Source organism: Arvicanthis niloticus, chromosome 7, assembly GCF_011762505.2.
Source record: "Arvicanthis niloticus isolate mArvNil1 chromosome 7, mArvNil1.pat.X, whole genome shotgun sequence".
NCBI lineage: Eukaryota > Metazoa > Chordata > Mammalia > Rodentia > Muridae > Arvicanthis > Arvicanthis niloticus.
In genome coordinates this window covers 91,159,790-91,175,140 of record NC_047664.1, presented here as the reverse complement: position 1 = coordinate 91,175,140, position 15,351 = coordinate 91,159,790, and the positions used below count along the sequence as shown (strand labels likewise).

Genomic DNA, 15,351 nt, shown 5'->3' with positions numbered 1-15,351 from the left:
TTCAAAGTGTATTTCACTTCTTAGTAAATATCGAGGCAATAAATAGGGGAAGCCAAACTCAAAATGGTTTGATAGGTGGTCTGGATACCTCGGAGGTCACCTAAGGCTAGGCCACATTTTCTGTTGACAAGTTAAGAGGGACAGGAGTCAGAGCACAGGGCATTCCCTAGCTTAGGCCAAGGAGCCTAGTGAGTTTTAGGTACAAAGCTGCAGGAGACCAGAATGAAACACTGTCACAAAAGCCCTGCATTATAAATAGTGATCCAGACACAGGTGCTGCTGTTACCTAGGTAACTATGATATCAGCTCTCGGACATGGAAGCCAGAGGATCAGGAGTTCAAGGCTATCCTCACTGTCCAGTGAATTCAAGGCCAGCTTGGGAGACTCTTTCTCCTGTTCCCCCCAAATATCTGGGTTTTGAAGGGAAAGAAAAAGAAGAAAGTGGTAGGGATTTGTTTTTGTTTTGTTTGATTATTTTAAAAGACAGGTCTTACATTCTAGCCTAGGCTGCCCTGGAACTCACTAGGTAGTTCCTACATTGGCCTCACATTCTCAACTATCCTCAACCACTTTCCTTCCCATTAGGCTGACAGATCTATCTCCCCAATGACTGTCCACATTTGTAGGATTCAAGCAGTGTTAATAGCCCAGACATCACTCTCATCTTCAGGGAATAAAAGATGGTTATTCTGGTGCCATTTTGATTGACCATAGCCTGGGAACACAGATTTAAATTATTCTAAATTCCATGTCCCAACACTGAAGCAGTTTCATAGTTTTTTACAGAACAAAGAAATTTGCAAATCAAGGAAAGTTAAAATATAGTGGTGGCTGCATTAGCAGTGGTTACAGCAAGGCAGGAGAAAGACTTTCCACAGGCCTTATACCCACCGTAGGCCTTTCTACAAATTCTATCTGATCCATTCTTAGTTTTGGGGTTGGTGGATCCCAGTGACTCTGCCACATCAATAGATTCCAAAGATTTTTCCTGATTAGTCATAGGATGTTAGTTCCAATACAGATTGGGCAAGGAATGAGTGTTGGTAGCAGCTGAAGGTAGCAAGATAAGGTAATTAGCCTCTGGGCATGTAACATTCCAGTCTTTCCATAGCACGGAACTTGAAATCAGTCAGTGGGTATCTGTAGAGGAAGCTTTGCAAGGACACAAGGATGTTCTTTCACAAAATCTCAAAAGTTGTATCTACTTCAGAAAGCAGTCTTGCACTCTCTGCCCCACCCAGCCTAAGCCACCGCCAATCAATCTACTTTCTATCTTTATAGATTTTCCTATCGTTCTAATGACATTATTCTTGTTTTCGAAAACCTGAGGCCCAGCCCAGGGCCTTCTGCTTGTTTGACTAGTACTCTACCATTGAGCCAGCCCTCTGATGATGAGCCTCCCTGATAGGGACTCATGGTGACCTTTGTGATTTTTATGTAGTTTTTTGTTTATTTGTTTAGGGTAGGGTTGTTTTTTTGAGACACAGTCTTCATGTGTAGACCTGGTTGTTCTAGAACTCACTGTGTAGACTAGGCTCATTTGAAAGTGACAGAGATCTGCTTTTCTCTGCCTCCACAGTTCTGGGATTAAAGGTGTGTGCTACCATGGCTATTTTTATGTAGTTCTTTTTTTTTTTTTTTTTTTTTTTTTTTTTTTTTTTTTTTAATTTTGAAGTCTAACATGTACAGAGAAAAAGCATCAGACATAATAACCTACCAGGTAAACAGCATCCAGATCTAAAAACCCAACCTTACCAGTACCTAGGATGCTCAGCTCCTTCCAGGGTAGCCTTTCCGACTTATAAAATCATAGACCACTACTTCTTTTGCACTTACAGCAACAGGATTATAAAGTATTCTTCTGTCTGTCTGTCTGCCTGCCTGCCTGCCTGCCTGCCTGTTGGTCTATCTCTCTCCAGGTTCTCATTGTATAGCCCCAGCTGGTCTGGAACTCAGGCTGGCCTCAAACACATTGGTCCACTAGCCTCTGCCTCTGTAATCCTGGGATACAGGTGTGGGTGCCCTGCCCCAGCACATCTTCGTGTCTGGCTGTTTTTACTCAACCTCGTGAAATGTGTCCATCTTCCTACCCATAGCTATCAGGATTTTTGTTTTGTTTTGTTTTTTTAAAGATTTATTTATTTATTTATATTTGATGTATATGTATAGCTGTCTTCAGACACACTAGAAGAGGGCATCAGATTGCATTGCAGATGGTTGTGAGCCACCATGTGGTTGCTGGGAATTGAACTCAAGATCTCTGGAAGAGCAGTCAGTGCCCTTAACCTCTGAGCCATCTCTCCAGCCCCCTTTTGTTTTGTTTTGTTTTGTTTTGTCTTGTCTCTTTTTTTTTTTTTTTTTTTTTTTTGAGACAGGGTTTCTCTGTGTAGTCCCTGCTGTCCTGGAACTCACTCTGTAGACCAAGCCTGCCTAGAACTCAGAAATCTGCCTGCCTTTGCCTCCCAAGTGCTGGGATAAAAGGCATGCATCACCACTGCCCGGCAGGATTTTTTTTTTTTTTTTTTTTTTTTTTGACGTTTCTAATTCTACTAGAAATGTATTCCAAATTAAAATGAGACATGGAAAAAAAAAAAAAAAAAAAAGAGTGCAAAGCCTGTCAGTGAATCCTGAACTTCTTCAAAGAGGACAGCAGCATAAAATCCATGATGATTCTCTACAAGTCACAGGTTATGATCAACTCCCAGACAGCCTGGGCCACCTTGCTCATCTGAGTCTTTCTAGGATTAATTATGATGTCTTTGTGAACTGTTTATAATTTTTCAACCTGGTTTTTTCTTTACCTATAATATCTAGTATAGTAGGTCAACCTTTTTAGTTTTCTTTTTTAGACTAAGAATATATAACATAGCTGGGGGTGAAGTGGGGTTCTGACATCTACAAGAAAATAGAAGAATCTATTTCTTGAATTATTTGTGTCAGTAATTACCACTAAATGTTAAAAAAAAAAAAAAAAAAAGCATTCCAATCCCCTCCCAGATTTCTTAGCTGTTTTTTTCCCCCTGTAAGATTTATTCTCAAATAATCAAGTGGAATGCTTCTTAAATGTGGCAAAGTACGTCATAGACATTCACATTTTATTTGTGGGCCAGTGTAACTCTGTCCTGGGGAACAAAGTACAAGAGAGGTTTTTGTGAGTCAGACCTTGGCTAGAGTTTCTGAATGCTCAAGGGACCTGGGGAGACTGTGGCAGTGTCAGTTGTTACAGGATTTGCATGGTGGCCTCATCCCCAAAGTTAAGCCCCAGTTGTTCTTCCTGAAAGGGGAATGAGGTCGGGATTCATACCGAAGGAATTGGGGTCTCTTCTTGCATGTCTCATTAATAAAATAATTTAAGAATGGACTCAAAGAGAAGCCTGAGGATAGTTTTATTAACAGTTCAAATGAAAAGCCCCAGGGCAGGCAAGCTGTAAATCTGGGTGGCTGCCTGGGAGAGGAATATGGAAAAGAAGAAGAAAGGCTGAGTTTTGAGGCAGCATGGAGGTCAGACAAAGGGGAACACGCAGTCATGTGGTAGGGAGGAGGGATTGGGGAAAGGGGAAGGAAGCCTAATATCACAGAGCATGCTTGGGTTCTAGCCAGAGTCCCACAGGAAGAAACAGGGCCAGCCTTTAATCATAGATGCAGGTGGATGTGGTGGATGAGGTGGATGAGGCCTACCTGGTCTAGGTAGTGAGATAGTTCCAGGACAGAAGAGTTACATAGTGAGAACCTGTTTCAAATCAAAACAAAAACCAGAAAAGTTCCATCTTTCTGAGTCCTGACTTGACCCAGAAAGGAATATGGAAGCAGCGAAGCTCATGGCTGCTCTCAGCAGCTTGGAGGGACTGTGCTGGGGTATAAACTTGGGGAATGTAAACTATAATATCTCATTAAAGGAATAATGATCCTGCCTGTCTCTTTAGCATGGCTTAAGGTGAGCCCACATTCCTAAGAGTGGGCCCCCTTTATGAGGACTCTTCCCTTAGCCAATCACTGAGCTTATCTAGCTGGAATACTAGGAGCTTTTTCTTCATGGACCTGTACTGCTACTGTAAGAGCATCTTGGCTTAGCAGCCAGAGCAGAAGAGTAAGCAGCAGAGAGTCCTTGATATTAAAAAACACAGAACCATGAATATGCTTCCTCACTGGGTACCACTTCTCTGTAGCCATCAAATTAACAATGATACTTACTCCTCAAACCAGGCATGGCTGGAAAAATTCTCACTAAGCAAATGGGCAGGAATCAACAATCACTTCTACAGATTTCTTTTTTTTTAAACTTTATTTTTATTGTGTGGGTGGTGCAGGGAAGGAGATGGAGAGGTGACAGTGGGCACCAACATGTCACAATTAGCAATGTGGAAGATGGAGGACAGCTTTGTGGAGTCTGTTCTCTCCTTCTACCCTTACATGGGTTTCCAGAGGGCTCAAACTTGGGTCCTCAGGCTTACATACAACTCTTCTTATTGGCTGAGCTATTTCGCTCACTCTCTTCTTTAGACTTCTGAGTGTCATCCTGCTTCTGCTCCATCCTGAGAGAGATTTACAAGAGTGTTTTACAAGAAATGTCACCAGACTTCTCCCCATTCTATGAGAAACGAAGGACTACTTTTGTTTGTTTGTGTTAGGTTTGGTTTTTTAGACAGGGTTTCTCTGTGTAGCTTTGGCTATCCTGGAAGTCTGTCTGTAAACCAGACTGACCTTGAACTCACTGAGATCCACCTGCCATCTGAGTGCTGGGATTAAAGGTGTGTGCAACCATTGCCTTTAAATACTTAAAGCTATATAGTTTCTCAGTTTACAGAGGAAAATAGAGGAGAGGTAGTTTGTTCTTGGGTAGGCACAGCCTTGTTCATCACTTTCCATGATGAAAGAATTTTGCATGAAATGTTTTCTATGATATGTGTAGAACAGGAATGCTTAAAGAAAAACATTTCCTTCTATGCACCCCTCTCCTTTCTGAGAGACAGGACTATTGTAGAGTGTGACCTGATTTGAATTTGCTCTGGCAGCAATCAAAGCTGTGGTTCCCAGCTCATTCCTGCTGTTGCTTAGGCCTGGGCAGTGAGTATGAGGCTTTGCACTTTCTAGCTGGCCTCAGTCTTGCTATACCTGCAAGACCCCTCACAGGCCTAGGGATATAGCTCAATAACAGAGTAATTTTGTAGTGCAAGAGTGATCCATCAAAAAAATGTAGCCAAAGAAAGCCATTAATACCTCAGCTCAAGCAGCATCGTTCTAGCAATCCTCAGTGTCTGGTGGGATAAAATCATTTTTTCTCTCAGTTCTCATTATGTGCAAATCTGCCTCAAACTCTGTTTGTGCTACAATCATATCAGAGTCCGTCTTTGAATGCATTTTTCCATTAGGAAATACATTCTTTGAAAACACACAATAAACATGATTGATTATATAATGACTTTCCCAGCACTGGGAAAGCAGAGGCAGGTGGATCTCTGTGAGTTTGAGGCCAGCTTGGTTTGCAAGAGTGAGTTCCAGGACAGCCTGGGAGAGGGAGAGGGGAGGGGGAGAGGAGGGAGAGGGAGAGGGAGGAGAGGAGATCTTATTCTGTAGTCCTGGCTGACTGGAATTACATATCCCTGGCTGGCCTCATATTTTTATTTTTAGATTTATTTTGTTGTAGATGAATGAGTGTTTGGCTTACTTGTATGTGTCTGCACTGTGTGCATTCTTGATGTCCTTGACAGAAGGCAGAAAAAGGTCCCTTGTGACTAAAGGTCTAGATGGTTGCGAGCCACCATGTGGGTGCTGGGTGCAGGTCCTCTGTAAGAGCAACAAGTGCTCATAAAGAGCCATTTGTAAGATGAGTCATCTGTCCAGACCCCTAGCTTCAACCATAATGTCATACTTCAGTCTCCTGAGTACTAGAATTACAGGTTAGAGTCATTACGTTCAGCTTTACTTATTTATTTTTTAAATCCTAATATTGTGATTGAGTCACACTCATTAAAGTAGTACACTCCTTTAAATTCTAGCCTTCAGGAGGCAGAGGCAGGTGGATTTCTGTTAGTTTGAGGCCTGCCCAGTTTCTGTAGTGGATTCGAGACCATTGATATTGAGGGCTTTATTGTGATGCACTCTTCTAGTATGTGTCTGAAGACAGCTGCAGTGTACTCATATAAATAAAAAAATAAATAAATCTTAAGAAAAAATACCATTTACTTAAATAACCTAGCTCTGTCTTTAGTAATACTGGCTTATTTATGGGAGAAAGTATAGTGTGTAGAGTGTGCAGAGGTCAGAGGGGACTTGGAGTTGGTTTCTTCTTCTTCCTTTATGTGGGGTCCAGGATCAAACTCAGGTCACAGTCAGTCTTAGGAAGCAGGCACCTGGCCTTCTGAGCCATCTCAAATCTCTCTGCTTCTTGCAGAAAAGCTCCACCCCCAATTTTTTAAAAAATTCATTTATTTAACATACTGAAAGCCTTTTTTAGATTCTAGGCAATCTTTTGTTATTAGAGGGGAAGACAAAACTGTGCAAACCCTTGCTTCTAACACGTTTGCCTTTGCCCACAGGCTTTATCCAAGTAGGAAGCAATTAGTTACTTCCGTTTCTGCTTCCCTTTTCCAGTCAGCACCTTGAGAGTGGGTAATTTGAGGTCACGTTTCTGGAATTAGGGTGAGGCCTCACTGGGTCATGGAAGACTGGCTAGATAGAAAAGAGGGTTCCTGTCAGTTGTGAGCGGGTGCCAAACCATATACAGCGAGGTAAGTGGGTCAGTAAAGCAGAGGTCACGCCATCAGATGACAGATAGGACACATCTCCATTCAGAGGGAGGTTCCTGCCTTAGCCTTAAGCCTCCTTTATGCTTCTGCCAGGATGAGTGTTCTGCTGCCATGGGACCCCAGCCCAGCTTAGCCACTAGACAATAAGGATACAGTTATCCTGGAAACACATAAATGGGATATAAGGCCAATGCTGACCCTGGACAAGGGCTGCTTGGCTGTGTTCCTCTTTAAGCTGGCCTGGAGGTAGAATCCAGCGCTGTCCCAAATGGACGAGTGGCTAATCTCCGTGTAGAGATGTTTTGTGAGTCCACTCTCTTTGACACATCCTGCCTGCTGATAGATGCCCTGCGGTTTTCACGAAGTTTGTTTCTTACTGTCTCATGCATTTTTACAGACTAGTTACTGAAAGAGATGAGTAGATTTGACTCTACTTAAGATGCACACCATGGTTTCTCTCCTCTGCTCCCAAAATCAAGTATTTGAGGCAAAAAGAGAATAGGAAGTAGGAAGGTGGGGGCTGGGAGACCCGGGCCAGCCATCTGACTTTATGCAGCACTGTTGGGGGTCCCTTGACAATGGTTCTTCCTTTCCTTGTATTCTTTCTGCTAAGCCTTTCTTTTCTCTTCCTCTCCCAAGACTCTTGCTTTGTACTCAGGGTACCCTTGAGCTGGCTTCAAGCCTTAGCCTCCTGAATACAAGGAGACACAAGATACAAGCCATGTCTGGCTTACCTTGTTTTTCCCATGGGAATCGTGTGTGTGTGTGTGTGTGTGTGTGTGTGTGTGTGTGTGTGTGTGTGTGTGTGTGTACACCTTACCAGGAAACATGCTCAACACTATAAATACTCTTCACACCTACCCTAAATGATCAGAGAAATGAACTGACCTGCTCATGTAATTCACACTTCTTCATTTCACTAGAAATTGGTTCTTTGCCAGGCAGTGGTGGGGCACGCCTTTGATCCCAGCACTTGGGAGGCAGAGGCAGGCAGCTTTCTGAGTTCGAGGCCACCCTGAGTGCTGGGATTAAAGGCATGCGCCACCACCGGCCCGGTGACCTTTTCAGTCTTAATCCATCCCAGCCTTAGTACCTGATGGTAAGATTACAGGGAGAAGTCCTCACAGGATCCTCTCTTTAGGCCACTACAGGCTTCTCCTTTGCTCTCAAGGGAGTACTTTCCTGTGAATTTAAGACTTTGTAAGGAAGCCAGTTACACCAAAGGAAAGCCCTGAAATAATCTAGCAATTTTTTTTTTCAATAAGGAATATTTGCTCAAAGTTTGGAAGTTTGTTACTCTATCAGGTGAGGCGTGGTGACAGATTTGATTTAAAATTTTTTGTTATTTTTTATTTTGTTATTGTTATATTTTTTATTTTATATTTATACATTTTATGTTATATTTTTATGTTTCTTGTTATCTTTTGTTATTATTACATTTATTTGTGCACGTGTACACACATGAAAGAGCATGCCACTATGCTCAAGCACATGTGGAGGTCAGAGGACTACCTGCTCTCTACTTTGATTGTGTTTTTTAACCCTAGAGTCATTTCTCCAGACCCATAATGCCTCAAATTTTAAAATTACAAATTATACTATAATAGATACTTAAAATACTATCCTGATGAACTTTATGGTATACATCCTAAGGGGATAAATACCCAGAAGTGAAATAACTGCTTTGAAATATAAAACATTTGGGGCTGGGCACATAAATTGAAATGCCCAAAGATACTTGTTCTGTAGGGTGGATGTTTTTAGTTCACAGGATTCATTAAAGGTTTTCGGCTGTATCAGAGTAAAGTTCTTCTATAGGTTCCACTAATACTATGTCCTTTTCCTCCCTGTAAATTGAACACCTTTTTCTATGGATGATTATGTTTTGATTATATTTTATCTTATCAATTAGATTTGCTTGTTGGTTTCTCATTACGTTTTATTAGTTCCATGATTTACATTTGTGGCAAAAATGTGCAAATATTCAGCTTGTTTTTATTTTGGTTATATCCTAATTTTCTACTTAGGGTTAACTGATTAATTAATTTTCTAATTTGATTGCCTAAAATAACCTGCCTAGCCATTGGGGAAAAAATTAAGTGTATTTATGTACTAATAGAAAACAATAGTCAACTTATTTTAGGGAAATAAATATGATCCTGTTACTTCTTCTTTCTCATACATATATATTATTTGAAAGTGTAGTTATTATTATATATATATGTACTTTTAAGATATATTAACTCATTTCTATCTGCCAAATAGTATCAACATTTGTTTATTCACTGATTATTCTTCCCTTCCTCCCTCCACCCTCTCTCAAAGAACCCATCCTATAGAACAAGTGTCTTTGGGCATTTGAGTTAGAAGTTAAGATGAATTCATTCCTTCTAAAGAAAAAAAAAAAGAAAAAAAAAAAAAAAAAACCTCTGTGTGTGTGTTGTGTGTAATATAATGTAATGGGAGGATCAACTCCAAAGCCTTGTATATAGCAGGTAGGTGCTCTACTACTGAACTCTCTCCCTAGCCCCATTAATTATTTGAATTTTCTGTTTTGTAGCAGACATGCAACATGGCAGTGTTGGTGAAACCAGGGCCCTTGCAGAGTTTCCTGGAGAGGCCCACACTGGGAAAATCCTACTACCTGATAGCTAATGAGCTGAACTGGAGTATGGTCAAGAATGCCCATGATATGCTTCTTATGATTCAGTGGTCAAAGGCCTGCCAGCACATAGCCATTAGATCAGAAAATTCTTTCTTTTTTTGGTTTTTCAAGACAGGGTTTCTCTGTGTAGCCCTGGCTGTCCTGAAACTCACTCTGTAGACCAGGCTGGCCTAGAATTCAGAAATCTGCCTGCCTCTGCCTTGCAAGTGCTGGGATTAAAGGCATATGCCACCACTGCCCAGTTATCAGAAAACTTATGAATGAAATAACATATATATTATATTTGTTTATGTCGATTAAGAAAGCATTCTGAAGAATGCTTGCTAAAGTTCTGTTCTCCCTTCTCAGTGTTATCTGCATTACCTAGACTAAAATTCCCAGAGTACCCTTCCCTAGATTTCTCTTGAGTATGCACTTAATTGGCAAGTGCTAGCTAGCTATGTAAGTTTGTTTGGTGGGGTATGATTTTTTTAAAAGACTTATTTTTTTTTTATGAATATTAGTATTTAGAAGAGGTTTCAGGTCCTCTGGAACTATAAATGCAGATGGTTGTGTGAGCCATGGTTTGCATGCTGTGAATTCTGGTCCTCTGAACAGAAGCTGATGCTCTTAACCACTGAACCATCTCTCTTGCCACTGTAGTCTTTTTTTTTTTTTTTTTTTAAAGACATGTCTCCCTAGGTAGCTGAGGCTGGACTTCAACTCATGGTCATCTTCCCTGGTCTTTCTGAGTGCTAGGATCACCATACCAGTATCAGCTACATAGTTCTCAACTTTCCCTATTTCTTATCAGTCTTAGCTCAGGCCCCACCCTCCTTTAAGAAGTATGTACATGTATCTGTACTAGTTACTTTTCTGTTGCTCTGTTAAAATGTCATGATCAAGTGCTAGCTATGGAAGGAGTTTATTTTGGCTTACAGTTCCCGGGGATCAGAGTTCATCATGGCATGGAGGTTTGACAGTGGGCAAGGTGTTAAGATTAGGAAACTGAAAGAGAGGGGCAAGGCTACAAATTCCCAAAGCCCTCCTTAGTGGCCTGTTTTCTTCAGGATGATTGCACATCCCCATAACCTCTCCACACAGTCCCATCAAGTAGGGACTAAGTGTTCAGACACGTGACTGGGGGGGGGGTGGGCATTTCTCATTCAACCTACCACAGTCTCAAAGTATAGCCAGCCCTAAGCCAGATGATTAATTACAAAGGAAAAATGGCATAGTAATTTGGATCCCGGAGGGGAATCACCAGATACAATTAATTTGCTCTTGGCTCTGTTCAGACACTTTTGATGTAGGCTCACATCAGAGGCCTTTCGATGGGGAGTTAATCTGAATGTCAGGAGAGCTGAGATGGCTTGAGAGATATGGCAAGGAGGAAGTAAAATTAACAAGTTCAGGATAGTATTAGGTAGGCCTAGTAGGCCTTAGTAAGGACTTACAATTTAGTATTGCCTTTAGGAGGTTTGGGTAATGCCATCTGATTTGAAGCTGTAAGAGATTGGGCTTTTAGCCTGACAGTGGTGGTGCATGCCTTTGATCCCAGCACTCAGGAGGCAGAGACAGGTGGAGGCCAGCCTGGTCTAGAGAAAGAAACCCTATCTCAAACAAGCAAACAAACAACCCACCCCAAAGGTCTGGCTTTTGTGAGAAATAGATGGAATTATAATGCAAATGGAGCTATCATGGAATTAAGCAAAGTGGAGAAGGTTTGCAGTAGGCTTTAACTATTACAGCAGGAGAAACAGTGGCAGGTTTAATACAGAATGAATGAGGGCAGGGGGTGCCAACACTTATTGACATTTGGATGCATGATCTGATAAAAGGGTGAGGTTAAGGGTCACACTCCGGTTTTTGGCCTGAGCCACTTGACTGAGTATCACTCACACTGGCCTCCCTGCTTGGTCCATGGGGACAGTGGTTGCTTCATAGTGGTTATTTTGAAAGGCAGAGAGATTAGCTAGACTGTTACTTCATCATGGAAAGATGAAACAGGCCGGACCCTAGGCAAAGCTGACAGTATTCAGAGAACAACAGACTAGAGACGTTTAGGAAATAAAAGATACTTGTGGGAATTGGTTGGTTTACTAAAATGGAAGATAGCTGGTTCTTTTTTTTTTCTTCCTTCCTTCTTTCTTTCTTTCTTTCTTTCTTTCTTTCTTTCTTTTTTAAACCAAGTATCTATTAATTGGTATGTGTTAATGGCAGGGATTGCCTGAGGGAGGCCTGCTTTTGTAGAGTCCTGGGGCTAAGCTTAGAATTTTTTAATGCTTTGAAGGATTATAAAAGGAGGAGATTGAGGAAGATAGTGGCTGCTCCTTTAGTGACTTTTGCCAGCCTCTGTCTTAGGGGTGGTGGACTTTTCCAGAGCAACACTGACAGTCCCCTGGTACTTGTGGGATGTGCACATACTCAGACCCCAGCACACATTTGCAGAATCACAAATGCTGAAAGGAGTTTTAGCAAACCCAGATCTGATTACATGCACAGCAAGGCCCTAGATACACTCAAAAAACTTCCATCCTTATCCCAGGTTACAGGATAAAGAATACTTACAAAAACAGTGCATGGAGCCCAGCATGGTATCATACATGACCAGCCTGGTCTACAGAGTGAGTTCCAGGACAGCCAGGGCTACACAGAGAAACTTTGTCTTGAAATGTCCAAAATAAACCAAAAGCACTGGATGTGACTGGAAACAATTGAAATGTTAGCAGTCAATACTAGCAGCATTCTGTAGTTTACAATTAAGGGTGTAGGGTATGCATGCACACTGCTTATGTATGTGTAACCCTTGTTTGTTCATGTATGATTGAGAGTCTGCTTATGTAGCCCTGGCTGACCTGGAACCTGCTTCGTAGACCAGGTTGGCCTAGACCTTGTTGTGATTATTCTGCCTCTACTTCCCAGGTGCTGGGATTATAGGTATGTAACTCCATGCCTGGCTGAGATGAGTAATAGGTGTGTGTCCTTGGATAAATAGGCCTAGGAAAGTACTTCTTACTTTCCTCATCTGTAAAGTATACATTCAAATAGGTAATTACTTAAGTGGGTTTTTGTGAGACATAAGTGATTTTATAAAATACCAGAGGAGTATCTGGTCTATAAATAGTGTACTTAAAATGTAATCTGCATAAGTAATGTATTAAGGAAAACCATCTCAGATTCATTTAATAAGTGATGGTCTGCCTATATATTTTGCATATAAAAATTATTAAGCAATCTAAAGTAAAGCCAGTGTAGATTTTGCTCAAATATCAGCATTGCCTTTTGTGAACCTTTTTTTACTTTTAGGAAATACATTGAAGTCTCCATTATAGGACTGTAAGGGAAAACTGATGATGTATCATGCTTGGTTCAGTTGTGTTCTCTTCCCCTCGAATTGCCCTTCCGTTCTTTTCACCGTTTCATGGCTTCATTCTCAGTTTCTTCTGCTATCTTGATACTGAAAACATTGCTATTAGTGGCAACGTAACATTTTTGTCTACAAAGGCTTTTTTTCCCATGAATCAAGGTTCTCAAAGCAGTGTAGTGTCCATAACTAAGTCTCATTTATAAGTGGCATTTTTTGAAATTTTAAGCCTTTCCAGCCTTTGTTTGTAAATGTTCCAATAAGTTACATTTAAGGACTAAACCACCAAGGCCATTACAAAAGACTCAAGTCCATACAGCCTATGTCGTATTTTCCCCATACTCCATGGCTCAGCACCCTTTAAAACTAGCTGGATGACACTGATTAGAAAGACTTTAAACCTCCATTTCCTAATACAGGTTAATAAGCAGTACAGGTAAGCTCACTGTGCAGTGTTCAAAACTGCGTCTTAATGCTCCCATAAAGCAGCAACCAGGGACATTACTAAATTTGCTCCCTCTTAACACGAATAAAGGCTCCAGGAATAACCGTTTGTAAAAGACACTACTTAGCGGTGAGCCATCTTTTTTGTTCGCGCCACCTGAAAGGACAGGGAGGCTTCAGCATCACTGCAAGAGAAAGGGCAGCTTCCTTGTGACGTCAAATCAGCGGGCTCTCGCCCCGGCTTTAGGCCGGTTCCGGTTCCCTGGCTTTCCGGACGCCCGAGTGAGCGAGCGCGGCGCCGTACTGCGCGTGCTCCGCAGAGGGACGAGAGAAGGTTGGGTCCAGCTCTCCAAACTGATGCCTGATTGGCTGGCGTTGTGCTGGGGGGTTCCCTAGCCCTTTCCGCAGGGGTAAAACAATAAGAGGGGGCGGTGGCAAAGGGGGCGGGACGTCCGTGTTCTTGGAGCTCGTTGCGGCTCTAGGTTCTTAGGAAGAGGTGGCTGTGAGGGGCCCGAGCTCGCGGCTTTCTGGATTTCGAAGCCTTGGGTTTATTCGGGGGAGGAGAATCTGCTGCGGCCGATCCCGCGACACTCCTGACCTCCGCGCGACGTGCCCGCCGCCGCTGTTGGTTGGAGGTGTGTACGGGGGCCGAGAAGGGCGGTCGGTGTGGTGGTCGGCAGGGGACATTTCCCTCCGCTCCGCGGCTCGCGGCAACCGTCCGGTGTGTGCGTCTGGTGTCGGGGTTGGTGCGGCAGAAACATTGTTCTCGCCGGCTGCCTACGCCAGCAAGGGTGCGTGCGTGCGGAGCCGAGCCGAGCCTTTCCTGCAAGGTGAGCGGGAGGCTGCGTGGGGAGGAAGATGACCCGCGCGCGTGGTGCAGAGGAGGGCACAGGTGGGGCTGGGGATTGCTAGGATGAGGCGGCCGGGGGTTGGGGGGAACCCTGTCCGCCGCAGCTCCCAGAGCGCGCCGACGGGCGCCAAGCCGCGAAGCGGGATAGTGGGCTTCTGCAGAGGCGGTTTCAGGGTGGGAAGCCCACCCGCCTGGCTTCTCTGCTTGCTTGCGGCCCCAGTTCCCGGTCGTCGCCCCGCCCGTGGGGGAGGGGAAGGAGGCCGTGTCGGCGGAGGCAGAAGCAACGCAGATGCGAAAGTAGCGGCCTCCGGGCACCATTTCTGTGTCCGGAAACTGAATCCGGGGTTGAAGGTGGCTCCACTTGCCGGGTGCTCGGCGTTCCCCCCGCCCCTCCCGGAATATCCCGAACGTGTTCGGATACTGGGACTGTAACGTGCGTCTCCTACGTCCTTTTTCTTCAGGCGATCTCAGGTTACCCAGGAATAAAAAGGACGTTTCAGTGCTTTGGGAATGGGTTTTTCTCCCCCTACTATTTGGGGTAGGATGAGGGGAGAAGAACGTTTCTTCTAGTTTCTCTAGATGGTGTGGATTTTGTTAGAGGAATCTGATTGAGGTTTTCCTGCGTCTCTAAGGGCAGATTTCTTCAGGTGCCCCTGTAGTGCTTTGGGGCTGTAGGGTCGTTTTCACAATTTCTACTCCCAAGATATAACTAGTTTTAAACCAAAGCACAAAAAACATTGAGGAGGTGCCTTTTACTTCCTTAAAAACAAAACATGTGCACCAAAGCTGGATCGAGGAAAATTGCCCCCTTCTCTCTGGATGTGATTGTTGTGTTAGCTTAAGGTTTCTGCTTTTTAGATTCTAGACACCATACCTCGTTTTTTCCAAGTACCCAAGCAGGGCAACCATTAGCTGCAGTTTAAAAGGATACACTAATTCTAGATGAGGATAGTAATTTCTTTCCCAATTCCATATTTGGCAGTTATTGTAGCCCTAGGCATGTGAACCAAACTTTCTGAGTAAACACTTGGCTTTGCCAAATCCAGTGATCCCTTTACGGTCTTCAGGTTTGGACCCAGTGTCCCACCGCTCTGGAGTTAGATAGAGGCAGGCGTCTTTTTGAGTTTGAGGCCAGCCTGGTCTACATCCTTCCACAGGACAGCTAGGGCTACCTAGTGAGGTATTGACAAAAAAAAAAAAACCAAAAAAAACAAAAAAACAAAAAAAAAACAAAACAAAAAACCAACCAACCCAAAAAAAAAAAACCGTTTGGTTAGTTTGGACTTTAGGACTGAATTA

General features: G+C 43.1%; 1 protein-coding gene across 7 annotated transcripts in view; it reads left to right on the top strand.

The window, feature by feature from the left end:
• G3bp2 (G3BP stress granule assembly factor 2) overlaps positions 1-15,351 on the top strand; it is a 73,920-nt gene that overhangs the window by 33,327 nt on the left and 25,242 nt on the right. Inside the window, exon 1 of one of the 7 annotated variants that reach the window (XM_034508504.2) lies at positions 13,475-13,837. The exons of 3 other annotated variants lie outside the window; for them this stretch is intronic. The gene's annotated coding sequence lies outside the window, so the exon portion shown is untranslated. Of the gene's footprint in view, positions 1-13,474; positions 14,033-15,351 lie in introns of those variants that run through there. 3 more of the 7 variants (XM_034508500.2, XM_034508502.2, XM_034508503.2) reach the window with 3 other exon arrangements.